The sequence below is a fragment of the Crocuta crocuta genome, unplaced genomic scaffold (assembly GCF_008692635.1).
Source record: "Crocuta crocuta isolate KB4526 unplaced genomic scaffold, BGI_CrCroc_1.0 scaffold830, whole genome shotgun sequence".
Classification (NCBI taxonomy): domain Eukaryota; kingdom Metazoa; phylum Chordata; class Mammalia; order Carnivora; family Hyaenidae; genus Crocuta; species Crocuta crocuta.
The window spans coordinates 336,250-364,109 of NW_027531513.1; positions in this window are offsets into that span (position 1 = coordinate 336,250).

The following is a 27,860-nucleotide window of genomic DNA, read 5'->3' on the forward strand; positions in this document are numbered from 1 at the left end:
CTATTATTATGTCTGAGTATATTTATTAGTCATTCAGATTTCCTCTTTAGTGAATTATTTATTGGTATCTTTTGCCTTTTTCTTCTCTGTTTTGTCTTGATTATCTACCCATCTTGTCTTCCTGGCTTTTCTTTTTTATTATACAATATTCATACATACAAAAAAATTTAATATTAAAACCAATATATGTATCATATATCTACTCCCCACGTATCCAAGGTGTTTTTTTTTAGTAAATCTGTTTTTTCACATTTTCTTAAATAAAGTCATTCCAAATAAGTTTGGTACCCATGTATGCCTTCTTTATCCTCTATGGGTACTAGATTGTACATTTAAAGGTAACAAAAACTTTACCATTATGCAGGTATCACTTCACAGACTTCTTTCTTTCTTTTTTAAACTTCACATTGTACCTCAGACTGATACATGGGATACAAAATCATTCACTCTGATTTTTTAATAATATTCTGAGACTATACAATAATTTCTTAATTTTCCTCTAAAGAACATTTAGACTGTTGTTAGTTTTTCGCCATTGTAAGCAACTTAGCAATGAACACTCTCGTTCTATTTCCTTGTACAGTCTTACAGCCAGCAGAGGCAATCTTCTGGTTTACTAGATGTTGCCAAATTTCCCTCCACAGTTAGTTAACTTCCACCCCCTCAGCAGTGAATGAGATCCCTATTTCCCCATGCCCTCAAGTGTACTTATGTTCATACAAATGCATGTATATCAACTTAGCATTGTCTTCATTTTGATTTCTGCAATTATATTAGTGTAAAGTTATATTTCCTTTTTGATTTGCATTTCCTGACTACTACATCAGTTGAACATCATTGCAAACCTCTTGAGGCCATTTAGGTTTCCTCTTCTGTGAATCTTCTATTCTTATCTTTTCCACATTCATACATTGGGTTTCACTGAACTTTATATGTTCTTGGGCTAACTCGTTAACTATGATTTGTCCTCCAAATATCTTCTTCCAGATTGGCTTTTATTTTAATGTTATTTGTGTATAACTGTAAAGAAGTTTTAAATTTTAATTTAGTGAGATTTAGCTATTTCTTTTATGGCTTATGCTTTCTTGCAAATTGTTTTAAATGTTTCTCTCTACTCTGAGATTATAAAATATTCTCCCATCTACCTTTTTAAAGTTTCCATTCTGTTCTACTAGGGACAGAGGAAACCTCATACATGTAACACTTTCTTCAACACCAGAGTTCAAAACCATTTAAGAGATAACCATATGTGAGGAGTGTGGAGACAAAAATGTCTTTTTTATTTGACAAAGACCGCTTAGTGCTTTGGGGTCTCTCTTTATGTTATTTGTTTGGGTTATGCATTTAAATATTTCTTTTTTCCAGGTTTTATTAGTGCTCTGGGTAAGATCAAGGTATCTACCAGCTCAGTATACCATGTTGATACAACCTAAAGTCAATATGATGCAACTTGACAATATTTTCCTGTTATTTGGCAATATTTGTTGTGAATTTGCAGTTATTTCTACATCTTACTTTGTAGTTTCTGCCTTTCATTTATTTCACTGCTTCTTTTGTTCTTACCCAGCCTTTGATTAGACTGTTAAAAACTGTTTTTTCTCCTTCTTTTTCTATCTTTGGTGGAATGCTAAAGGTTGAATTTTTTTTCATGATATTTTCTGTTAAGATATACTCTCACCTGTGATTTTTTCTCAATGTCTAAAATTCTTCAACTTTATATACTCCTCTCAAAGAAAGGATTTAATCACCCTTGAACTTTACAACATATCTTGCTATAATCTTAAAATTTAGTTTTACCTTATTTGTACTGGGAACAAAGCACCATAAATAGTTTAATTTTATGACTTTTTTAGTTTCTGCCCACTGTATTTATAACTTAGACCTTTACTCTGGGTTTACTTTTCTTCTCAATACAGTGGTCTATTTCCTTTATAAAGCACTGTGGATAGTAACCTCTCCCAGTCTTTGTCTAATTTTTTTTTTTTTCATTTTGCCCTCATTCTCGGAAGAAGTGTTTGGCTAGGCATGAAATTCTAGGCTTTTATTTTCCCTTAGCTCCTTGAAGTGACCTGGGAGTGCTTCCCACTGATGGAAAAATTGGGAGACCAAGGGGCAGAGGCTAATAGAGTTGCCTCCAAGCAGGAAATGGAGATTTGCTAGCCTCCCAACTGTTGTCTTTTTCTGAAGGCTTATTATTTTTGGCCAGCTGAACATCTGCTGTACTGCATGCACATCCATCCCTTCCTCTCCGACACCAACATGCATTTTTGGCGAGGCTCTGATGTAATTATCTCATACATAGTCTTACAATTACCTGACAGTCTTAATAACCACAGCACAAGGGTACCTGGATGGCTCAGTCAGTTGAGGTTCTAACTTCAGTTCAGGTCATGATCTCACCATTTGTGAGTTCGAGCCCCACATTGGGCTCACTGCTGTCAGCCTGTCAGTGCAGAGCCCACCTCAGAGCTTCTGTCCCTCTCTCTCTGCCCCTTCCCTGCTTGCAGTCTCCCCAAAATAAATAAATATATTTTAAATAAATAAAGAACACCCATATGACCNTCAGCTCAGTTCATGATCTCACGGTTCGTGGGTTCGAGTCCCGCATCAGGGTCTGTGCTGACAGCTAGCTCAGAGCCTGGAGCCTGTTTCAGATTCTATATCTCCCTTTCTCTCTGACCCTCCCCTGATCATGCTGCCTCTCTCTCTCAGAAATAAATAAAACATTAAAAAAATAATAAAATAAAATCTCAATGCAGACTTTAGATTATGTCAGAGTCTGGCAGATTGAGTTAATAGAAACTTTGTCATACCAAAAATATGAATAAATGCTGAGAAAAAATTAACAGGTCCTTAAATGCATGGCCTAAACAAGTAATAGCATAAAGAGGGACCCCAAAGTACTTGGCAGGCTGAACAAGGTGGTCCATGGTGAGACATTCCTACAACAGTCTCCAGAAAGGTGATTCTTTGAGGCTAATTCTGCCAGGAGCCTCTTTTTCCTCAGGTTACCCAAGGCCTGCTTGCACACCTCCATGTTGCCACAAATTTGGACATCTGCTCAGACCAGACTGCCCCAGTGCTGAGTTCAGAGCACGCACATGGCCACAGCCTGCCCAGCTGTAGGCCATCAAGCCTGGGTGACAGATCCGGGCCAGCCTCCAGGCTATTCCCTGTTCCTCTGGACATTGGGCACAGCAGGGAGGGATACTGCCACATTCCCCTGCCACTATTTAAAAAAGAAAAGGAAAGGAAAGAAGGAAAGGAAAGGAAAGGAAAGGAAAGGAAAGGAAGGAAGGAAGGAAGGAAGAAAGAAAGAAAGAAAGAAAGAAAGAAAGAAAGAAAGAAAGAAAGAAAGAAAGAAAGAAAGAAAGAAAGAAAGAAACCTAGGTTTGTCTTCATCTCAGATGCACAATATAGAAAAAAATTATTTATCTCAGAAAACGTAAAAGTTGGATTACTTTGTCAGGATTTTTATTTCCAAACTGCCAGATTGATTCTTTATACATGCCTACATCTAAGCATAACTTTTAGCAATCTTATTTGGAAAGAAATTATATGGGGGGGGGGAACAACCTCTGCCTCTGAAATTGGCACAGGAATGAAGCTGTACTTCATTTTAACCCCAATACGATTGCAACTCACTTTTTGCAGCTCAAAAATTCTGTGCATATTTTGGTTAGAATTCTTTTAGTCGTGAGTGACAAGAAACCCAATTCAAACTGGCAGAAATGAAAAGGGAAAATTCTTGGAATAAATAAAAATTCTAGGTCTTTTTTCCAGAGGTTCAAAAAGTCACTGAAACTTGGCCCTTTCCCCTGATTTTATTCTACTTTTCTCTATGTTAACTTCATTCTCAAGGTCCTTCTAATAACAAAATAGCTGTGTCCATATACTCATCCCTGAGCCAACCAATGTGGCTATAGAAATATCATGCTCTGATTGGCCAGATCTGGGCCACATACTCACCGCACCCCAGCGGAAAGAATAGGTGATAGAGGGTTTCCCAGAGAAAAAATAGGGTAATTTCATCAAAAAAAAATGGTGAGTAGGGGCAACGTGACCAAATCAAGAGATGCCTACTGCAACCCTCAATTAAATTAAACTATAAAAGAAATTAACATAACTTGCGTTGCATATACAAATTCAGGGATACCCAAATCATTTTCTATTCTAAGGGTTTATTTAACTTGCATTAAAGATAAAAGGAAAACCAATATTGACAGAAAACTTTCAAGACAGCCCTATTCGTTTTCAGATGAGTAGGACAAAGGAATGCAATCTCGCAGGCCTGGGGAACAATTTGCAGCTAATATTATTTTAGGGAAAAAGAAGAGAGGAGGCATTAAAAATCAAACACACAAATTCAGCTTGATCCTAGAATTCTGGTCTTGAGAAATAAAACAGGTGAGGCAATATCAAGTGTAATATTCCATCTCTGGTGTTTGTTGTTTTTATTTTTTACATTAAAAATTTATGAGTGGCTCCTAAGAGAGCTAAAGTAATTAGAGATGAAAAATCTTTAATTCTCAATGATTCATACTCCCTCCCATCTCTGTAGGATTTCATAGGAAACTGCTTTGACATATCATCAGCTGTAAATTACTTTAATGACTCCTCTACCACATTTAACTCCTACCTCTGAAAGTGATTTAGCTCCTTAATTTGTGCAACACCTGAACACATAAACATCAATACCATTCAGCCATCTAGAAGAATGTCATTTGCTATAGTACTTAAAAGCAAATTAAATTTGTCTCCAAAAAATATTAGTCATTTTAACATTCATTTCCATGAAATCAAATAGTTTCAATTAGATTAATAGCGCTGAATTCTTTGCAGACATTTTCATAGATAAGGATTTTATTAAACCTGAAAAAGATATTGCTAAAATAATAGTATTTCAAGTACACTGATTTCTAATATATCTGAAAATTAAGGCTAACACTTGCTGAGTACCCTTGTGTGCAGAGAGTATTATATTCTCTAAAATATATTCAGTGCATTTGAATGCGCTGACAATATGAACTGATTTTGAAAACACTAACTGATAGGATTTTATTTTAAATTCTAGGTCTATTCAAAATGGATGTGCCCCTCAAAGTAACAAGGAAACTTATTTGCCACACTGGATACATTAGGTGTATCATTTCAAATTTCAAAGTGATAGGTTCATGACCTTAGAAAACGTAGGCTAAATTTAAAAGAAAAAAGGTCACACACAAATATACCTTAATAGAAATGATAGCATAAATTTGTGAAGAAATTGAGCATTTTTCCTACGAATCATGCTGCCAGTCACTACCATATTGTTACTTCCATACCCTGCTTCTTTTACTATCTCACAAAAGATTCAGAGAGTTAGAAATTTTTTTTATTTATAACAGTCTCATATTTGCATAATGGCAAGATACATATATGTAAACAAGCACACATGCTCACACATAAATTCCACAAGCCTGTTGCTTTAAGGTGGTATAGCAGACTGAAATTACACTATTCAAAGTAGTCAATAAGAAAGAGCATTTAGTACCAAATTCTGTATGAAACAACACAGTGTATAAAGTAAAGAATGCTCAATAAAGGTGGTTAACAGAAAGTAGGACTCTTTCAGAAATACTTGACTACGAAATAAATCAAGATGGGGCGTCTGGCTGGCTCATTCAGTTAGGCATCCAACTTTGGCTCAGGTCATGATCTCACGGTTTGTGAGTGTGAGCCTAGCGACAGGCTCTGTGCTGGCAGCTCAGTCTGGTGTCTGCTTCAGATTCTGTGTCTCCCTCTCTCTGTCCCTTCCCTATGTATTTTCTCTCTCTTTCTCAAAAATCAATAAACATTTTTAAAAAATCAAGGTGAAAAATAGAAACCTTAGCCCTGAACAAATATATATATATATATGTATATATATATATATATAGTAAGAAGAGTAAATTATATTTCTAATTTAAAATCTATATTTATTAGGGAAATCATGGAGTTAATAAATTTACATTGGGAGACTAGCTAGTAGGAAATAAAGAAGCACCAAAGTGACAACTACTCCTTAGGTTTAAAGTATTCTTTGATATCAAGAACAAAGACTTTAAAAGGCAAATTACAGTTTTGGAAAAGAACTTTAAAGAACTAAGTTGAATATATGATAGAAAACAACAGGAGCATTCTAGAAAGCCTCTGTGTCCATAATCTTAATCTTACCCACCTACCCTCACCATAAGCAACCAATGCTTTTTTTTTAAATGTTTATTTATTTTTGAGAGAGAGGGGAGGGGCAGAAAGTGATGGGGTGGAGATCTGAAGCAGGCTCTGTGTTGAGAGCAGAAAGCCTGATGTGGGACTTGAACCCACAAACCATGAGATTACAACCTGAGCCAAAACCAAGACTCAGCTGCTTAACCAACTGGGCCACCCAGACACCCCAGCACCCATGCTTTTAAGGGCCCTCTGTGTTCCTTTGAACATCCTTCCCACCCCAACCCACCTTAGCTCAAATGGTACATTTTCTATATTAGCTTTCCAGAATCTTTTCAGCCATTTTTCATAGTTGCCCTTCTCTGTGCTACCACTTCGTTCATGCTGTTTTTAATAATAATAAAATAACAACATTTATGCAAGATTTATGGGCATTCTGCTTAGTCTTCTGAGACCCATGGTGATGCCATGACTGGCCATGGTCACAAGACTAACATGTAATGACACCAAGTTTACACCTGGAGATCTCATGTTAGATCCCTCCCTGCTATGCAGTTTCCACTGACAACACTGACCCTGAGCATACTGGGTTGCGTTTACTTTGTCTCCTGTGCTGAAAGACAGGCTTTTGAGGAGGGACTACTTCTCATTCCTATTTTCACATTAGATATTAACAAAGACCCTAGCCCCTTTTCAACACTCAGATGTCACTGCTGAATGAGTAAATGAACAGATGAAAAGATAAATGTTTGCTAAACCACTTTTAATTAATTAAAAGTTTTTGGTAAAAACAAGACAAAGGTTATTAAGCTCTATACAAAACCTAGGTGACCTGGCACTCTGTGCTCTTTCTTGCTATATTATCTGCTATGTGTTGTTTGTGTGTGTGTGTGTGTGTGTGCGCGTGCGTGCACATGTGTTCTTATTAAAAAATAAATGGAAATTTATCCAATTCACCTCATTAATTTTATCAGTTTTTCGTAGTCCTCCAACTTTTATCCATAAGTCTCTTTTTTCAAGCGCCTTTCTATTCAACTTTTTCAAAAGGACTTGCTTTTAATGGGAAGTCTGCATTTCATCATAAAGATGAAATACAATGTGCTCAACTTATTCTGCTTCTAGAAAATTCTTTTTTATCATGAATACTTAGCCAGTAGAAAAGATAGATTCCAAAAGAAAATATATTTCAGGCATGAGAGACCAGAGCTCTACTAGACCGAAAAGAATGAAAAATGAAACCTCCATCTCCAATGTACTGAAAGACATAATTTGCAAATGCTCCATTATCACTGAACTTCTGTTCCAGAGTCCATGAGAGCAGAATAAGTAAAGGACTTGCATATCTAAAAAAATCAGTCAGCTCTGATTTTAAGTGAAAGTTTGAACCATGAGGTATTCCACACAGTCTTGATTATTTAGATAACATGACATTTTTACTCCAATAACATTTTATGTATCCAACAGTAAACTATTACTAATACATCACTTTCAGAATCACATTTTCAAAACCTCAGCATTCTTAGAATGTCAGTAGCATTTATAGTTCAGTTGCAAAGTCTATGTGCAAATATTGCTTATAACACCCATGGCAGTAATTCTTGACAGTGTGGGAACCCAAGCTCTTTGGAGCATCTGAAAAAAGCTATGGATCTTCTTCCTTTAAAAAACACATATGCAAAGGGGTGCCTGGAGGGCTCAGTCGGTTAAGTGTCCAACTTTGGCTCAAGTCATGATCTCAGGTTCATGGGTTCAAGCCCTGTGTCAGGCTCTGTGCTGACAGCTCAGAGCCTAGGGCCTGGAGCCTGCTTCAGACTCTGTCTCTCTCTCTCTCTGCCCCTCCCCTGCTCGCTCTTGCTCTCTCTCTCTCTGTCTCTCTCTCTCTCAATAAATAGAAACATTAAATTAAAAAAAAAAAAAACACATGCACACACGGATAAATACCCCAAGTTTGGATGATTTCTCAGGGGAGTTTACACATGTCCCAAAGTCCACTCATGGGCCCCACAGAGTTCATGGTTCTTGTAGATATCCATACTATGAGAAGAACTCAAATTGTTCTCCCTCTCCGGTTCTTCTCTAAGAAGGAACCACTCTGAAAGACAAGGATACAATGGAGGCCTCAGGAAGACATACAAACCTCATGTCACTAAATGGTAGAACTTTTAGCAGAAACAGTAAAAAGTTATTGATAGATTTAAATATGAGAAAATATTAACTTCTCTCTCTTGAGCTCTCATCCACAAGAGTCATTCCTTCCTTTAACAACCATAAACTAAGTTCCTACTCAAAACCTATGCATGAAGAGTGAAGTGATAGGGCTTGACTGCATCTGAATGAAATGGTCCTTGTGACTATCACATGGGCTGGGGCATCTTGCCAGGAAGAGCCACCAAAGAGGCTGTAAATCCCACTATTTTACGAATAACAGAGTGTGCATGCATCTAGATGGTCATGGTGCACCAAACCCAATGCATTTACTATGGAAACAGACAAGAAAATCCCTCAGTTAGAGCATATCCTGACCAAATCAATGATGACAGTAATGAGCTTGGCAAATTTTCAATTTGATGCATTACAGTTCCAAATTGTGTTTATTCATAAATGATGGAATCCCAGGAGTTATTTAATACTTATCTGGTCAGCATTCATGAGGAAATATATTGTATAACGCTGTGGGTATTTTGGAATAATTATATTTCTTTAAATATTTTTGAAAGATATCCAACTTACGGAGCAACAAAAATTAAAGGTGGCTTATTAGTTTTGCATAATGATTACAGTTAAAAGTATTTAACTGGGAATTACATGTATGTTATTTAGGAGTACTTCCTTCTTTTAAGATAATAAATGAATGTTTAGTATGCACAAAGCAGAACTGTCAAACGCTCCTTTCATTGGGGAGAAATGAGATACTCCACAGAGGCAACCTTAAGAAGACTAATAAGGTTTCCCAGTTGCTCATTTGCCTTGGCTCATGTAGAAATTAATGTTAGGAAAATCTTAAAGGTACAACACAGATGGAATCTGCCAGTTTGATTGCTCTGCACAAGAGACCAGTGATCCTGCAGGGTGGTGGGTGTACCTATGTGTGCATGAAGGCAAGGGGCAAAGCCCTTGTAAATCTCCATGCCCTTGACTGCCAGCTGATTCTCAACTAAGAGAAACATGTCTAAGGGAAAGGGGTGTGGATTTTGTTAAATAGGTATCTATTTTTAGACTTATTCACTTGCCTCTCTTCAGAGTCATTATAATTTTAACTCATATACCAGAACATTGTTTCCAAGGAAGCCCTTATTAATGTCTTCCATGGACAAAAAGAACAAAAACAAGGCAAATTCCTGATGAAGATTAACTTTACTTTTCACCATGCTCAGGATGGGAGGTAGCCCCTGTTTATGCGCTGCAGCCCTGTGAAAAATGTGTGCCCCTTTAGACACACTTCAGCAGAAGTGCTATGAAGATAGATGGAGCAAATTCAGGCAGACTCTAATAAAAGTGATTTTTTTGGGGTCTGTTTCATTTATATAGCATGGCTGAATCTCAAACATATTCTGAATATCATATGACAATATGATAATGCTGTGTTGTCCAAGACAAAGAGGAACCATTCAGTTTTAGCAGAAATATTATTTTAAGTAAAACAAATTTTATTGAATAGTAATAGAATTTCATGGACTTGTCCAAATTGTTTCATGCTGTTTAAAACTGATACTCATTATTTCAGAGAATTAATGACCCCCATTTAAGAAATTTTATAGGACCTCTTTATCTTGTCCATCTTTAATGTATGAAAACCATTCTTTGCAAATATAGGAAATTGATTTGAATTCAATTTAGTGACTACCTATCCTATGTGGAAAAAAAAAAAAGGCGTAGAATGGAGGGGGGAAAGGGAAGGTCTACTCATTAATGCATCTAACTATTTGGGGAACTTTCAGAAAATCATAGATACTTTTAGTACTTTTTAAATTTAGGGTAATATCATCTGAGTCTTTGAGATCATGCAAGTAAAATTTGGTTTATCATGCTGTACAAAAGAAGTTGTATTCTGTAATAAAACATTAGTAAAATATTTTGGTGTTTTGACCTAAATAGACATTAAAATGGACACTGGGCTCCAGTTGTCTCAAAGGGAATTTCCTCCTTAGCTCTTCTATGTGAAAAAATGAGGAAGTGAAACTGATTCTGTTCCTTGATTTTTTGAAGGCAAAAAAAAAAAAAAAAAAAAATCATGGCAAAATTTAAGGCAGAATGCCTGGCTCCTGAAAGGTGTTCTCTCTGCATTATCCTAAATACTATAGGAGAAAAAATAAAACATGGGGAGAGAAAAGGCTAACTTTAGGACAGAAGCAGATCCAGTCTTAATCCTTATTTTCCTTGAGGAGATGCCTCTCTCAATCTCCAAAAGAAGGTTGGGGGAAAAAGGGAGCTGAGTAGATGATAATTAACAATGACCATTACTTCAAGATTTGTTGGAGGAAATCCTTTCCACATTAAGCACTGGGAGCAATCTCATCTCTTCAATCACCACTGCAAGATCCTATCAAATAGCTTTCAAGTTAGCAGAGAATCTAATTTCCTTCATTGTGCCAGGTGATAAGTATATTTATTAAGACAGAAAAGAGCGAAGAAATTGAAATAGAAAGAAAAGTCAGGTATCTTTCAATGTTTAAGAAAACCAAATGATTTATCTTCTTTGATATTTGGGAGAATAGATTTCTATTCATTCTATCTCATTTTTGTACTTGTTATTTAGTTCTTGTAACAAATCACCACAAAACAGCAAACTAAAACAGCACTAATTCATTATCCCCAATAGTTTCTGAAAGTCAAGTAAGGAGCTGAGCTGGGTGATTCTGACTCAAGTTTTCTCACTAGGCTGCAATCAAACTTTTAGCTAGACCTATAGTATTTCAAGATGAGGCAAGAGCATCTGCCTCAAATCTCACCGGGGTGGTTGTTAGCAGGTCCTACATTCTCACTGACAACTGGCCCCTACTACAACACAGCAGCCTACTTCCAAGAGATCAAGAGATCAAGTAAGAGTCAGCAGCCAAGATGGAACTTGCAGTCTTTTATAATCTAATCTCTGGAGCACCTGGGTGGCTCAGTCGGTTGAGTGTCTGACTTCAGCTCTGATCATGATCTCACAGTTTGGGAGTTCAAGCCCCACATCAGACTCGTGGCTGTCAGACTGCAGAGCCTGCTTCGGATCCTCTGTCCTCCTCTCTCTGCCCCTCCCCCACTTGTGATCGCTCAGAAAAGAAAAAAAAACTTATAATCTAATCTCAGAGTGAATTACCATTGTTCTGTCCTATGCTGTTGTTCACATAGACCAAACCTGGAGAGAGGATTATACAAGAGTATGACTACCATAGGTGGGGAATGCTGGGGGCCAGGCTGGAACTGGCCACCACATCACCTAACTTATAAGACATCTGCAAGAAAACAGTAGAGGGATGCCACAAAAAGGCTGGAAGATCAGGTGCTAGGATCTGGGAACAAGGTAAATTAACCCTAAATACACCATCTTTCACTCAGGTTTGTCTCTCTCATCTTTAAGGCAAATCTGTGTCCTCTCTCTACAGAAGTGAAGTCTGTATAACTACATTAGAGAATCCAATTAGTCTTTTCCAATTTTCAATACACTTTCACCAAACATGAAGTATGGTGAAAAAGACAAGACACAATTTCTTTAAAAGCGCTTGCCTTTCAAAGTACATTCCCTCTCTAGCCCTCTGCCTTTCTTTAGACAGTATAACACTGTTTTCCTATGGAAAATGAGGGAGGAGGGGAGGAAGAAGGAGAATAGAGGAAAATAAAATCTTCTTAGAATAAATCAATCATTGTTTTTCCCAAAAGAAAAGAGAGACTGTCCACAGCAGGCTTGTATCTGGCTTCTCTCAGGCCAAGAAGATACCTGAATCAAACCAAGAACTACTCTTCATTTCAACATTTGAATCTTGAGCTGTAGTAAGGTAACCTAATACTCTGAGAAGAGGGGATTTTTCCCTTTGCTTAAATATTTACACATGAAATAAATATAAAACACCTTATGAGAATACGAAGAGGAAAGAGCTATGATAATATTGCAGTGAAGGACTACATTACTATTTAAATATCTGTCTCTACCAGTGCTGATAGAGGTGCTCTGATAAGCCTCCTGTGGGCTCTCTATCCATACCTCCTGAGATAAGAATCACTATCAAATTATTATAAGCCATATTATTTTAAGATGTAAGTGTCTTACCTCTCAAAAGATTTAAGGAAGAGAATCTTTGTGATAATGATTTCTATGAGATACCTCTACACAAAGAAATATGCTTACCTATTTACTTATGTCCCATCTTGTTTCAAAAAAAGAAAAAAGATTTCCTGTGATTATTCAGGATTTATGAAATATGACAAAAATAGCAAGAATTCACTGTGGAAGAAAAAAGAAAACTAATTCTATGGGGCATGAAACTAATCAAGAAGCATACTTGTCACAGATGGGCAAGAATTTTGGCCCTTAATTTTCTAGTGACCTGCCAACTTGAAAAAGGAAATCTGGTTTCTTTCCATGAGAAAACTAGCCATTTTCCTAGGAGAAGCACAACTATTCTTTAAGGTCAGGCTTAGCACTGCACTTGGATTCACAAGAAGAAAAACCACTGATCAATAGCATTTATACAATAAAAATAAGATAATGTGGCCTTGACCTGTTTTTTATATTCACTTGATCAGAGCCCTGTAGAAATGAGTCTACAGGACCACATGTAACAGAGAGCACCACAAACTCATTCCCTCTTCTTGTAGACACAGAAACTCTATGTTTCACAACAATATGAAATTAAGTTGGGGCCTTGTGTCAGGGTTCTGGTCAGTGCCCAGTCAAGCATCTTCCATCTAAACCTTGCTTTGTTCTTTCAGTGACTGTGAAGGCTCGTGTCGAAAATGGCAGTGTCACAGGGTGTCTGAGTGGCTCAGTTGGTTAAGCGTCTGACTTGAGCTCAGGTCACAATCTCATGGTTTGTGGGTAAGCCCCATGTTGGGCTAGGTGCTGACAGCTCAGAGCCTAGAGCCTGCTTCTGATCCCATCTCTCCCTCTCTTTCTGCCCCTCTCCCGCTTGCAGTCTGCCTCTCTCTCTCTCTCAAAAATAAACATTAAAAAAAAAAAGATCACAGTGCCACACAATACAAGCAGCCTACATCCTTAGCTCAGATGAGAATCTTCAAGGAGAGCCATTCAACCTAAATTAGACCATGACATGAACAAGCAACAAAACCTTAATCTGTTAATTTCCCTGGCTAAAATATAAGCACCATTAATACAGGGTGTACAATTCCAGCTCTCTGTAGATACGATTTGATCACTGGGGCAGAATTTGGAATATCTCAACAAATGGACAGACTTTTAAGCTTTCACATAGTCCTCTCTCAATATTGTTTTGCTCAATGTGGTGTTAATAAATCCTGAAGATTAATGATGATTGTGATGATGTAACAATAAGAATGGCTAACCCTTGGATATCGCCTGCTATGTAACAGGAGTTATTTATTCTAATCCGCTTCAATGTATTAACACATTTAATCCTTACAATATATTAAATCATTTAACCCTTACCATTATCACTAATTTTCAGAGGAGGAAACCATGGAAGAGAAAAGCTAAGAAATTTATCGAAGTTCACTCAGCAAGGGTGGCACCAGAATTAGATGGAGAAAGTCTAACTCAAGGGTTTGTACTACTAACCTCTATGTTATACTTCATTTCAGCTGATAAGATTTAAAAGCAACTAAATGCTTCCAGTAATGTAAGGGTTCAGAGACCTCCAAATAGACCAGCTGATGTATGGCTGGCATCTTCATGGCTTAGGTTGCGGAGCCTAACAAGTCACTCATCTCAATGGATGTCTACCCCACCTCAAAATGATTAGCGTACATGGAGCCATGATTATCTTTTTAAAAGAGATTCCAAGGTAATGTAAGGGCATTCCGTTGCCCTAATTTAACTTCAGAGTAAAACAGAGCGAACAACTTGTCTTAATGCAGGTAAAAAATAAAATTAGTATTTTTTGGTGACACTAATTCCATTATATACATTCTTATGTGATCCAGACATTGTCCATATATGGCATCCTAGAAGAAAATCAATATAATATACCAGGGCCTCCAAATGAGCTTTCCTATCATAATTAATCTTTTGGAAGCCAAATTTAACCTTCCTATTAACTCAAAGATCACTTTTGTTAGCTTCCTGCAGGGTTTTTTTTTTTTTTTACAAATTGCATAAGAGTAAATATTCTAGATTTACAGGAATGATGAAACTGTACACTGAGCAGGCAACTTTTAATACTGTTTAATCCAATTCCATTTTCCATAGAGGAAAAGACTGAGGCCCACACAGGTGAAATGATGTGCGCCAGGTCTTATGCTAATTTAGTGGAAGAGTTGGACTCAAAACCGAGAATCCCAGTTTGGCCCTCCAAGCCGTCACACACCATCACACTGAGTCACATGTGGTTCCCAGGGGCACATTGAAATACCGAGCCCACAAAAGATGTTTGGCAAAGAGGGAGGGGTAGAGCATGACCCTAATTCTTTAATTACTTATCTTCATCTCAAGTGAGGTAAGAAGTGTTTTCTTCTGAAATAAAGACAATAATTTACTTTGTGGGTAAAAAAGCAGTTCTATATTCTCTTCCAAAATGGCCTTTCCCATCAAATAACACCATCGAATTTTCAAACACTCTCCTTGTCCTCTGAGGCATGAACGCACTCCTCATAGATCACTCAGACATTCTGGATGTGCCAGCAACAAGCTTGGACAACAGTTCTTATTTGGAGCAAACTTGTCTGTCACTAGGTAGCCAGAGGCACTACTCTCCCAAATGCCAACCAGGCCTCTGTGGGGGACTTCATCCAGCTCCCTAGTCACCTCCTAACATTTCAATTATTCAGCTGTTGAGACGGGTATTTTGACATACAACAGATGACTGGAAAACAGTTTTCTAAAGAAAACATAGGCAAGCTGTATCCAACAAAGCTCCTGCTTCTGATTTTAGGAAATTTTGCCTGAAGAAAATTAAAATCTCTGTGAGGGCACAGCAAAAATTTTAACAACAATAACAAAAAGCCTGCCCAAAATGTTAATGGTTAAAAAAGACTTAAGGGTTAAAAAGAGATATATGTTCATTATGTCACATGTTCTGCTAAACTTAGACAACTTTTAAGGTCAGAGCCAAGAGATTTGGTGATTTAAAAAGACAAATGGGTTTTCACATAGGTTTAGCAAATAAATACAAAACTTTTTTAAAGTATAAAACCACCTAAAGCTTTTTGAGTAGGTATAAATCACCAAGGTTCTGATTTAACAGGATAATATAACAACAAAAGGAAGACAGGTTATTCTTTTTTTTTTTTTACATTTCTCCTTTTTTTAATAGTTTATTGTCAAGTTGGTTTCCATATAACACCCAGTGCTCATCCCCACAAGTGCCTTCCTCCACGCCCAACTCATGGTTTGCCTCCCTCCCTCTCCCCCACTATTTCCCGCCTTCTTCTCCCCCACGGTCCTCCATTAAGTTCCTCCTAATCCTCCTATACGTGCAAACATATGGTATTTGTCCTTCTCTGCCTGACTTATTTCGCTCAGCATAACACCCTCAAGGTCCATCCATGTTGCTACACATGGCCAGATTTCATTGTTTCTCATTGCCATGTAGTATTCCATGGTATAGATAAACCACATCTTCTTGATCCATTCGTCCGCTGACGGACACTTAGGCTCTTTCCATGTTTTGGCTATTGTTGAGAGTGCTGCTATGAACATTGGGGTACATGTGCTCCTATGCATCAGCACTCCTGTATCCCTTGGGTAAATTCCTAGCAGTGCTATTGCTGGGTCATAGGGGAGTTCTATTGTTAATTTTTTGAGGAACCTCCACACTGTTTTCCAGAGGGGCTGGAAACAGTGTAGGAGGGTGCCTGTTTCTCCACATCCTCGCCAGCATCTAGAGTCCTCTGATTTGCTCATTTTAGCCACTCTGACCAGCATGAGGTCATATCTCAGTGTGGTTTTGATTTGTATTTCCCTGATGAGGAGGGATGCTGAGCATCATTTCATGTGGGAATACAGGTTATTCTAAGGGAAACAAGTCTTCCAGGATCACAGGGTGTTATGGACTAAATTTTTGTGTCCCCCCAATATTCACATAGTGAAATCCTAACCCCAAATATGATGGCAAATGGAGGTGGCCTTTTGGGGTGGTAATTAGGTTCAGATGATGTTGTGAGGGTAGAGTCCTTGTGATGAGATTCGTGTTCTTAGGAGATCAGAGAGCTGATGTTCTCTCTTGCTTCCCCTCCCCCTTCCCCACCTCCTTTCCCTGTCATGTGAGGACACGGCAAGATGACGACCATCTGCAACCCATGAGGAAAGTATCAACAGAAGTCAACCTTTCCATAACCCTGATATTGGATCTCCCAAACCCCAAAACGGTGAGAAATAAATATCTGTTATTTAAGCTACCCAGCCTATGGCATTTTGTTATGGCAGCCCAAGCTAAGACACAGTATTTCATACATCAGACATCAATTCACATTAAAAGAGTCCAGGAAAGGCAGAGTAAGGAACAGGGGGGTGATTCCCTTAGCAGAGGGGATTTATAGGGTTGACTCTTTTTGAAGATTTTTGTTGATTTCATTTAAACCTATACCATGAGCAGCAAATCCAAGTCCTCTTGACTATAACCAAGTCCATATTCAAATGACTGTCCTGTAGACCTAAAGAAGAAACCCTTGTACAGACTGAAAAGAAGAAGACAAATCTGGACCTCCTTTCTAGATCTAGAGACTCACGAATAAGACTTTCTTATTCTAACTCTACTGGGTAGCTTGAAAAAAGTTTTATATTATCAATCCTTAAAAGGTTTAATTTGTGTATGCACGGCATTTGCTTCTCTCTGAATGTTTTTATACGAGAAGGAGAAATACCTCAACTTTCTATTCTTCCTCTGCAAACTTTCCTGATTCCAAAATTCCTTTCTCAGTAGAAGTGCCTTTTCTTCTATGCAAGCGGCTCTTCTACCTGCTTCCAGGACTCATCCTCCCCATGTTGACCATCTTTCTCCCTTTCCTCTTGCCTACTGATTGTTAAGCCTCTAAACATGATCATATCTTTCCCTTTAGAAAAAAAACACCCCTCACATAAACCCCAAATCTCTGGTCATCATGGCTCCAAGTGTTCTAGAAAGCAGTTTATACCCCACACGTCTACTCTGTTCTCTCTGGTCCCCATTCAACTCACTGACTTCTGTCTTCTACTCTTGTGTGTTCACTAGTATTGTCTCAACCATCAGAATCATTTAGGCATGTTGCTTTCCTTCAAGTCACCAAAGCATTCAATCTTTGCCTCACTCAGTTTTCCTTGAAAGCCTTTTCTCCCTTGGTTTTTGTGCACCCCCTCCTCCCTTCCAAGCTTCCTCCCACATCTGGGTCACACCTTCCTGGTTGTTTTTATGGCTCACTCCCTAAGTGTAGTAATTCAGCCTGCTGTTTCTGGAATCACATCATTTAATTTTGAATACCCAGGCTACCATTTACTAGCTCCATGACCTTGGGCAAGCTACCTCTCTGAGGTTCTGTTTTCTCCTCTATAAAACAAGTATGTTAGCAGATTTTGTCTTGTAGGATATAGTTGAAATTAAGTAAAATAATGGATGTAAATCCTTTACACAGTGTCTGATTCATGGTAGGTACTTCATAAAAGTCAGCAGTTATATGTGATTAAATATGTTCCCCATGGCTTCACCTTTGGCCCTTTGCCCATATCCTACTCCCTAGGTAACCTCAACAAAACCCAGGACCTCATTTATTTCTTGGATGATAATGAGTCTGACTGGTCTGTTTCTTGATCAGAACTGAGGTCTAGGAGCAAGTCCTATAAAGCCAGTCGTTCATTGAACTTTTCTTCTTATATAACACCAATGCAAATAGAAAAGTCTATCTAGAAAACAGTGAACATGTTATCTTTCCCTCAAAAATCTTCCCCTTCTTAAATTCCATCCTCATTACACAGAAGCACCACTTTTCATCCACCCCACCTACAACTAGGATCTCTGAGTCAGTCAGTGCCCAAATCCTGGTGATATTATTTCCTAAATATCTCTCAAATCTTTCTCCTTCTCTATCCCTACTGGCACCACATTCTTGTCCTTGTATTACCTCAATAAACTTTTACCCAGTAATTTCTCCCCCTCCAAACTACCCTCTATTGTTACCATAGTGGTATTTCTAAAAACAAACATTTATTCTGCATCTCTCCATATTTAAAATCCTTTGATGATTTATAATTTGATTTTAAAAACGTCTAATTCCTTGACTTAATATACAAGAGACTAATAATGTCTTCTCCCTTCCCCTCCAATCATACCCACCACCACTACCCTCAAGCATTTACTAGTTCCCTGTTTTATACCTTCTTCCATCATTCTCACTATGGTCTCTGCCTAGACATATCTCTCAGGTATTCAGTGCATTCTAGGAATTCTTTGACAGCTTCCCTCTCAATGCTGGGTGAGATGAGCTTCCTTTGTGAGCCAAAGCCTGCTATGTTTAATGATCATACAGTATATAAGAAAAGATCAGGTTTAGTTTCCCAAAGCCTAGCACAAGCTTAGCACATGAAAGATGTCCAATAAGTGTATGCTAATGAGCAAATCTATGATTTTTATAATTCTCTTGTGGAGTACACAGGGCAAGCATAAATACTCCCATTTCACAGAATAAGTAAAAGACAAGAAGTTAAAGTCAACCATTCAGTCTCGGAAGCCCAAGAACTCAGTGACTTAGAAAAACCTGTTTATTTGTTATTTTTACTGTATGTTCAATTAAGGTTAACAGAGGATTCTAGTCACATTAGTCTTTAATTACTGAGCTCTTTTGTCCAATTGAAAAGATTTACTTGGTGCCATACCTTTGTTGGATATTAGATAGTTCTATCTATTCAGAGGACTTAAGAATAAATGCAATGGCCTTAACTTTGAGTTAAATCCACCTTTCTTGATTCAAAGACTTTTTAAAAAATCTTTTTAATGTTCATTTATTTTTGGCAAAGAGAGAGACAGAACATGAGAGAGGGAGGGGCAGAGAGAAAGGGAGACATAGAATCCAAAGTAAACTCCAGGCTCTGAGCTTTCAGCAGAGTCTGGCACCAGGCTCAAACCCACAACTCATGAGTTCATGGCCTGAGCCAAAGTCAGACGCTTAAGTGAGTGAACCACTCAAGTGTCCCAAAAGCCTTTATAATTATATTTTTTACTCTTTGATATTGGGAGAAAGTTGCCTCTTACAATCCTACAATTCCTTGAATTTATGGACCTTATTATTTTTGCTTGCAAATTGGTCAGTTCTTATCTGAATTCATCTTTTTTGAAGTATCTTGATATAGCATACAGTACACAGCAACAGCACACATTACTAACACTCTATTTTCTACCTCTTTTTCTAGAGATACAAATTAGTAGCTACATTAACTTCTTTCTAAAGTATCACAGGAGATAGTTTAGCATTTGTCTAGCCTCTAGAAATAGTTTTCTGCCAACCAGCACCCAACCAATAGGCTAAAGTCACACCTGATAGGCTTAATGCAGCAACCTCAATTTCAATGTCTAATATTTGTTTCTGTCTGTATGGGCTATGTTATGCAGCAGTAACAAACAGCCTTAATACTGCTGCCTTAAATTTCATTTCTTAGCCACAATACATGTTCAGTGTGGATCTGAATAGTTACCTCTATTCATCATAGTCATTCAGAGACTCAAGACATCCAAGCTTCTGTCTTAACACATTTCCAAGATCACTATAGCAGGGGTAGGGATAATAGCAAATGTAACTTTGGCTTTGAAAGTTTCCAGTCATCTTTTATTAATCAAACCAAATATGAGTCTTTTGGGTTGGGAGGTGCTATCCCACCATAGACCTGGAACAACAAGAACCAGTATGTTTGTGAAGAGTCTCAATTTAATGACTACCATAGTCACATAGTTATACGGTCACAGACATAATATTAAAATTCAGGTCTATGATTTTTATGTTTTCAATGTTTCAATTATCCATACTAAAAATTATAATGAAACTAAGCCCAACATTTAACCCCCAAAGTGGCAGGAAAAAAAGACACACACACACACACACACACACACACACACACACACACACTTTCCTGGGGCTTAAGTTGAAGACAGAACCTGAAAAATTAATCATTTCAAACCCTGAACAGACTAAAGAATACAATTAACATCTTGAAAGCCTTTTTGTCTGAATGTGACTTCCTTCTGTTTTTTCTGCTCTTTCTTTCATCAGAACAGATGGTCACACTGATACTGTTGGTGTCTACACACCATGTCTGCTCACAATGCCTTCCCAGATGAGGTTACCAGATAAAGCAAAGAAAAATACAAGACACCCAATTAAATTTAAATTTGTATAAGCAAATAAATTTTTTAGTAGAGAATGTTCCAAATATTGCACAGGGTACACTTATACTAAAAAAAATTATTTGTTGTTCATCTGATATTCAAATTTAACTGGGCATCCTGTATATTATTGGGCAACTCTATTCCCACAGCCAGCTAACCAAAGAAGCTAACCTAAACTAACTTCATGTAACATCTCTGAAGCTATATTTTAAAGTTTATTTTCTCTTTTACCCTAAACTAGGCCCTGTTTTTTAGCCCAAGTAAGCCAAATTTAAATAGAAACATGCTAAGAACCAGGGAAAAAGCATTATTCCAAGTATCTTTGGCAGGATGGATGACTAATTATTCCAGAATGTAATTTAATAATTGAATTACTCTTACCATATCAGTACACTAACAAGCCTAGCCATTGAGTAGAGTACATTAAGTATCAATTTGAGCATAAGGGCAAGCATGTTGACTGTGAAGTCCTTGAAAGGCAACTCTAGTGATGGTAAATTTCATAAAGGTTGCTGCCTATACTGGAATCATAGTAAGTCATTGAAAAGGAAGACCTGGGTAGCAACACTCATTGAATATTTATCAACATGGGCATCGGCTTAAAAATTAATTGACGTACAAAAAAAAGGTGATCAGGTACAAGGTCAGCGAGCCAAACTCCACAGTGTTCCTATATACCACTCATAACCAGTTAGAAAATATAATAAGAAAAAATGCCACTTACTATGAAATACTGCAATAAAATAACACTACACAAATACATACAAGATCTTCATTTAAAAAGGCATATATATTTAAATTTGTTTACATTAGTTTATTTTATGTTACATATTTAACATTATATTATTTATATTTATTTCTAGATATTAAAAAATACCTATGTAGGGGGCACCTGGGTAGCTCAGTCACTTAAGCATCCAGCTCTTGCTTTTGGCTCAGGTCATGATCTCACTGTCCCTGAGTTCAAGCCCCATGTGGGGCTGCACAATGACAAGAGGGGTCCTGCCTGAGATTCATTCTCTCTCTCTCTCTCTCTCTCTCTCTCTCTCTCTCTCTCTCTGCCTATCCTCTGCTCTGTCTCTCAAAAATAAATTAAATACATACATACATATATACATACATAAAATACCTGAGTAAATATAGCAACATACAATGCTCATAAAAATAAAGATGTTGGGGCACCTGAGTGGCTCAATCAGTTGAGCGTCTGACCCTTGACTTCGATTCAGGTCATGATCTCATGGTTCATAAGACTGAGCCCCACATCACAGGACAGAGCCTCCTTGGAATTCTCTTTTTCCCTCTCTCTCTGTTCCTACCTTGCCTGTGCTCTCTCTCAAAATACATAAATAAATATTTAAGTGAGTAAATAAATAAGTCAACAGTCTCCAAATAATATGTTAATTTCAAAGCAATCCATCTAGAGTTCACAACTGGACTTTTCTCAAAAAACTGATAAACTGATATTAAATTTCATAGAGAAAACCAAATGCACAATATGCAAGACAATTTTGAAAAAGGAAAATAAAGGGCAAATATCTAAGAGATATCCAAACATATCCTAAGCTGCTAATAACTCACAGTGCAAAACTATAAAGGAAAGAAAAGAAATATCCTCCAAATAAAACACAAAATATATGTCAATCTGGAATATGCAATGGACATCATTTACTTCAATGGGTAAAGAACAGACTATTCAAAAAAGATGAACTATTGGAACAACTGACTTTTCATTTTAAAAAAAGTAAAAAATTTTACACAAAATATTTTAAGAAAAATTTCATGTCTAAATAAAAAAGCAGAATTATATTGCAATGTTTAAAAATCTAAGACTAAAGGTACATGAACTTCAGGTTTGGAAAGTCTTTTAAATAACACATGAAATACCAAAAGACATTTAAAACTTTTGATAAATTTTATAAGATCAAAATTTTTAATTTTTAAGTGAGACAAAAGACACTATAAATAAGGGCAAAATACAAACAAAAAAAAGGGAGAAAATATTTACAACAGATGTAATAAAGAGTTTCTAGCTGTGTCAGCTCCTTCTCATTACTTAGCCTCTCAGTACCCTATCTTTTTTAATCTGTTAAGTAAGAGTATTCAAGATAACTACTTTGTAAGGCTACTGCAACAATGAAATGAATTAATATATGTTAACTTAAAACATTGCCGGGTAGATATTAACTATTATACAAATATATATATATGTACACACACACAACTACACAGGCCACAAAGACAAAGGATTGAACACAAAATATTCACCAATGGAATGGTTGATTACTATATTAAAAGGTAGTTAAGTTCACTAATAAGATAACGTAAAATAATAGGAGACAATTTTTCAATCATGAGAAGGGCAATTTTTTTTTAACATAGTAATGTTAACTGAGGTGAAAGTGTAGGAAAATTCCAGTAGTAATTCAAGTAAGAGTAACCAGTTTGGAAAGCCTAGTAAAGGTATATATGTGAGTTTTAAAGACACAAAATGACATGTGATTCCATTTCTCATATCTCATTATCTCCACTCACGGCTGACTACATAATGCGGGAGACTTACTGCAAATTAAAATTCAAATCCAGGGGCAGGAAATGTCCAGGAATAAAAGGTGACCCCAAAACTTGTAACTTCCGTGCTAGATACCTAGATGGTAGGTAGGCAAGCAGTCCCCCAACTCACTTTGTTGAAGCTGAATTTTCTCCCCACCATACCACCCACCGACACCACACCCCCCCCCCCCCCCCCCCCCACCCCGCCACACACAAGACAATCAGCTAANCACCATGCCACACAGAGCAGCCCAGATAGGCATAATGGAGCTACAGTGCTTCTATGGCTATAATCCCAAACCTCTCCACATCTATGCATAAGACCCCTCTGGGCGTAGCAGGCAACAGAGAAAGACACCCACTTCTTCTAATGCACTCAATCCCTCTCTCACACATGTGTACCACACATACATTCAACCCAAGGGTCACCAGACCATGACAAGGTGGGTAAAACCAAGGGTCCATAGGACATTTGCTTAGACTATGAAAATCTGTCCTGGGGAGGATGTGGAACCCCTTGAACTGAGGTTATACGTGTCTACACATGCATCATTGCCCCCAATGAACTTGACTTAAAAAAACACAACTTCAAAGATAAAATTACTAATCAGATTAAGACAGGAAACACAGAACGTTAAACCAAAGGTGGGACACTTCTGAGCCAGGGGTCCTGTGAAGCCATCCCTGCAAACCCACCAGACTTACTGCACACATAACAGCCAGATATCTATCTCCTCACGTTATGTCCACAAAGAAAACATGTGCCTCTTCTAGAATTTAGTATTCTCAGAACTGTTCTAAAGTAGAGCCCTCTGGTGAACAGGTGCTGCCTACCTACACAGAGTTCCCCTAACAGCTTTTTATATCCTCATCTTAAAATAATGAAGGGACACCTTAACATTATGATCACCTAACATTTGAAAATCTCCAAAGAGAAGACATAGATAAAATATTTAAAAAGAAAATAAAAATGATGCCACAGGGAAAGAACAATTTAGGGAAATTAAAATTCTAAAAACCTTCAATTATTATTCTCAGAAATTTCAATGTGATATTTTATCCATAAACAATGAAAAATTACTTAAAAAGGAAAAGTCAGTGAAGAACCAAAAAAAATCTTATGTGTTGAAAATATATGAAGTTAAAAAAATAATGTACAATTTAGAAATAAAGTCAAATAAATATTCCCAAAAAGAGAACAAAAAGCAAAGAAACAAAAAATATGTAAATGAAGAATTAAGTCATATGACCTAAGCATCAGATATTCCAATCTAGTAGGAAATCTAAAAAGAGACAGAGATAACCGAGAAAACAGAGAAAGAGAAAAAATACCTAAGAAATCACACAAGAAAATTTCCTGTAAGTGAAAGACATGAGACTCCAAATCTAAAAACCCACTCTGAATGAAAAAGACCCACACTCAGGCAAATATCTGTACCATGTTACATTACTCAGAATAAAGATGCTAAAAGCAAGGAAGGGGGGCGGTTTGATGGGCTAAATGGGTGAAGGGGAGTAGGAGATACAGGCTTCCAGTTAGAGAATGAATGTGTCACAGGAATAAAATGCACAACATAGAGAATATAGTCAATGATATTGTAATAGTGTTATACTGTGACAGATGGTAGCTATACTTGTAGTTGAGCATAGCATAACATTTAAAGTTGAATCATGTTGTACATTTAAAGAAGTTGAATCACGTTGTATACTTGAAACTAATGGAACATTGTGTTTCAACTCAAATTTAAAATTTTTTTAAAAGCATTGTCACTGACACTGGAATAATAAACTGCCTTCAGAGTGCTTACAATAATACTAGATGCCTTCATTATTTTAAGGGGAAATAATTTTAAAACTTGAATTCTTACCCAACCAAATTATCAATCAAGTTTGTTAGTAAACAAAAGTACTTTCATATATATTCAGAACTTTTACCACTTACATACTGTTTCTTAGTAAGTTTCCTGAGAATATCCTGGAGCAAAAAGTTGTGGGAATAAGAAATGAGAGGAATATTCTAGAGACATAGTGAGGACATGTCCCAAGTTAAAGCTGGTCCCCAAGCCTAGAGAACAACAGTCCTTATTAGAACAATAGAATGGATGAATGGCCTTGAGAGGAAAATTTCTGGGAAGGAAGAATCCATAAATCCTTTAACCGAAAAAAGTTTTGAGGAATTTTTGTTAGGGATAGGAAAAAGGCAAATATTGAAAGAAAATAAAATACTATCAAACAAAAAGTGAACACTAAATAAAAAGAAAATGATAGTGTACTCTTGGTCATGGTATATTTGCATAGCTACAATAATATAAATGCCATTGTTGGTTTTCAACTTTTAGATTCAGCTTATAAAGAAAGTATATAAGTTAAGTTAACACTGTAAAGGACAGGATTATAAAGTAAGCTGAAAGAGTGAAAAGGAAACAAAAACTGAAGGGAGAGACAGCAGCATCATTACACAGTCAGCAATCCAGAAGTAATATATTTAATTATAAGATAAGAAATAAAGGCCTAAGTACTTTAATTATACAGATAATCAATAGAGAAACAAAAGTAGTTAGAACTGTATTGGGGGAAAATGGAGAAAGAAGGTAACAAGAGTGTAAGGGTAACCATATTCCATCAAGCAGGAAAAGAGTATAGTGTTTGAAACTGGTAACTGATTATTGATACAGGCATAGATTATTTAGACATCAAGAGTTAATAACCATAGGCAACTGCTCAGAGAAGTTGTCTCTGACGAGTGGGTAGATTGTTGCATCTTATTATCTTCCGTCCTTGTCCCTTTTCCTTTTTAAATCAAAGGTATTTATTGCTTTGATGCAAATATATTCAGAGGAAAAGGAAATGAAAGGAGAGAAGTATTGAGGGAGATTTGTATTACCATTATCAAAAATCTCTAAGGCATATTATTCAATGACAAATGCATTTTAGGAAAAGATGTGTATAGAATGATCCCATTTATGTTGGACACCAAAACAGAATTCATCAACAACAACAAAAAATCCACAATGTAACATTGTAAAGCGTGTATGGGTAAATAAATATATGTAAATGTATTTAAAATTCATTAGAAACCATCTGAAGGGTCCACACCAAAACTATTAGTGTTACCTATGAAGAAGAGATGGATGTTTGGGAATGGTTAGAAATATTGTAATGTTCTACAAAGGAAATAAATTCATGTATTACCTTATAATTAAATGTTAAACATTACACTGGCAGATCATGATCTATTGGCTGGTGAGTCCTGATTAGCATGTAAAGTTTAGGTAGTTTTGATTCGATTTCCTTTTTAATTCCTACAGTATTACAAGGAGTTTGGCCTGAAAACAAATACTGCCCATTAATACTGAAGACAGTTTCTTATCTTAAAAAAACTCAATAGCTCCTTCAATAGCTCTGCTATATCCTTGAATAATTACAGTTGCCCTTTCTGATAATGTGTGTGCTGTTTGGGGAGGCATGCACACAATTTGCTCTGCTTTAATTTGTTTATCTATTGAATGTGGTTTAATTTTAATTATCCAGCAACCATTAGCATGTGCTTTTACATAGAGAGGAAAGGCAAGCTTAAATGTGTACTATCTGAATATCACTGTTTATCACATTTACCGGTGGGTAAAATAACTTTAAAACCTTTGCCAGAATTTAGAGATGCAAATAAAACATTCGAGCTTCCTTTGTGGTTGGGCTTGTGGATAGAGGTGAGTACTTTGAGCATTTCAGAAAAACTCAAGTCAGTGAAGCAAAGTATTCTAAAGTCATTCTTGGAAGAATGTAAAGCAGGTGGTTGCCTTTAGGGCCACCTTTCCCTGGGCATCTTAGTATGACATCAATTTCAAATGTTCCCTACTGTTGTCTCTATGGGCCATTAAAATACTCACAGAAAATCCAGCAACATGGGGTGCAAACATCACATTTAATACCCACACTTTTGGAAGCACTGGTGGAGGAGATACTGTTTGCCAAAATCTAAGCACTAGAAATGATGCACCTGGGTCTAAAATAGATTCTCTGCTAAGGTACCAAGAATCTTGGCGGCTCTGAGAAGGCAGAAAGCTTAATTCACATCACACATGGGAAACGTTAAGTTTTGGATAAAAGCCAGATACTCAGGATAATGATTCCTGAAATTTGGTGATGGGTGATGGGAGTCAAGAAAGCAGCAGGAAGGCGTGAGTACTGCCATCCCACCCCACTGACCTCCTCTACCTGACATCTGGAAAGACAGTCTGGGGACCACAGAATATGAAAGCCTGGAATTTCCAGCCTGACTTGCTTGTAGATGTGAGTGACCAGATTTCTTCCTCGAACCTCCCAGAAACTACTCAGAAAGATTATAAAGAAAGTAAGGCTGAGGCACCTGCATGGCACAGTTTGTTAAGTGTCCAACTTCAGCTTAGGTAGTGATATTGTAGTCCGTAAGTTCAAGCCCCAGGTCAGGCTCACTGCTGTCAGTGGAGAGCCTTTTCAGATATCCTCTGTCCTTCTCTCTCTTCCCCTTCCCAGCTTGTACTTTCTTAGATAGATAGGTAGATAGGTAGATTAGGTAGGTAGGTAAGTAGGTAGGTAGATAGACAGACAGACAGACAGACAGATAGGTAGATAGATGACAGAAGGAAGGAAGGAAGGAAGGAAGGAAGGAAGGAAGGA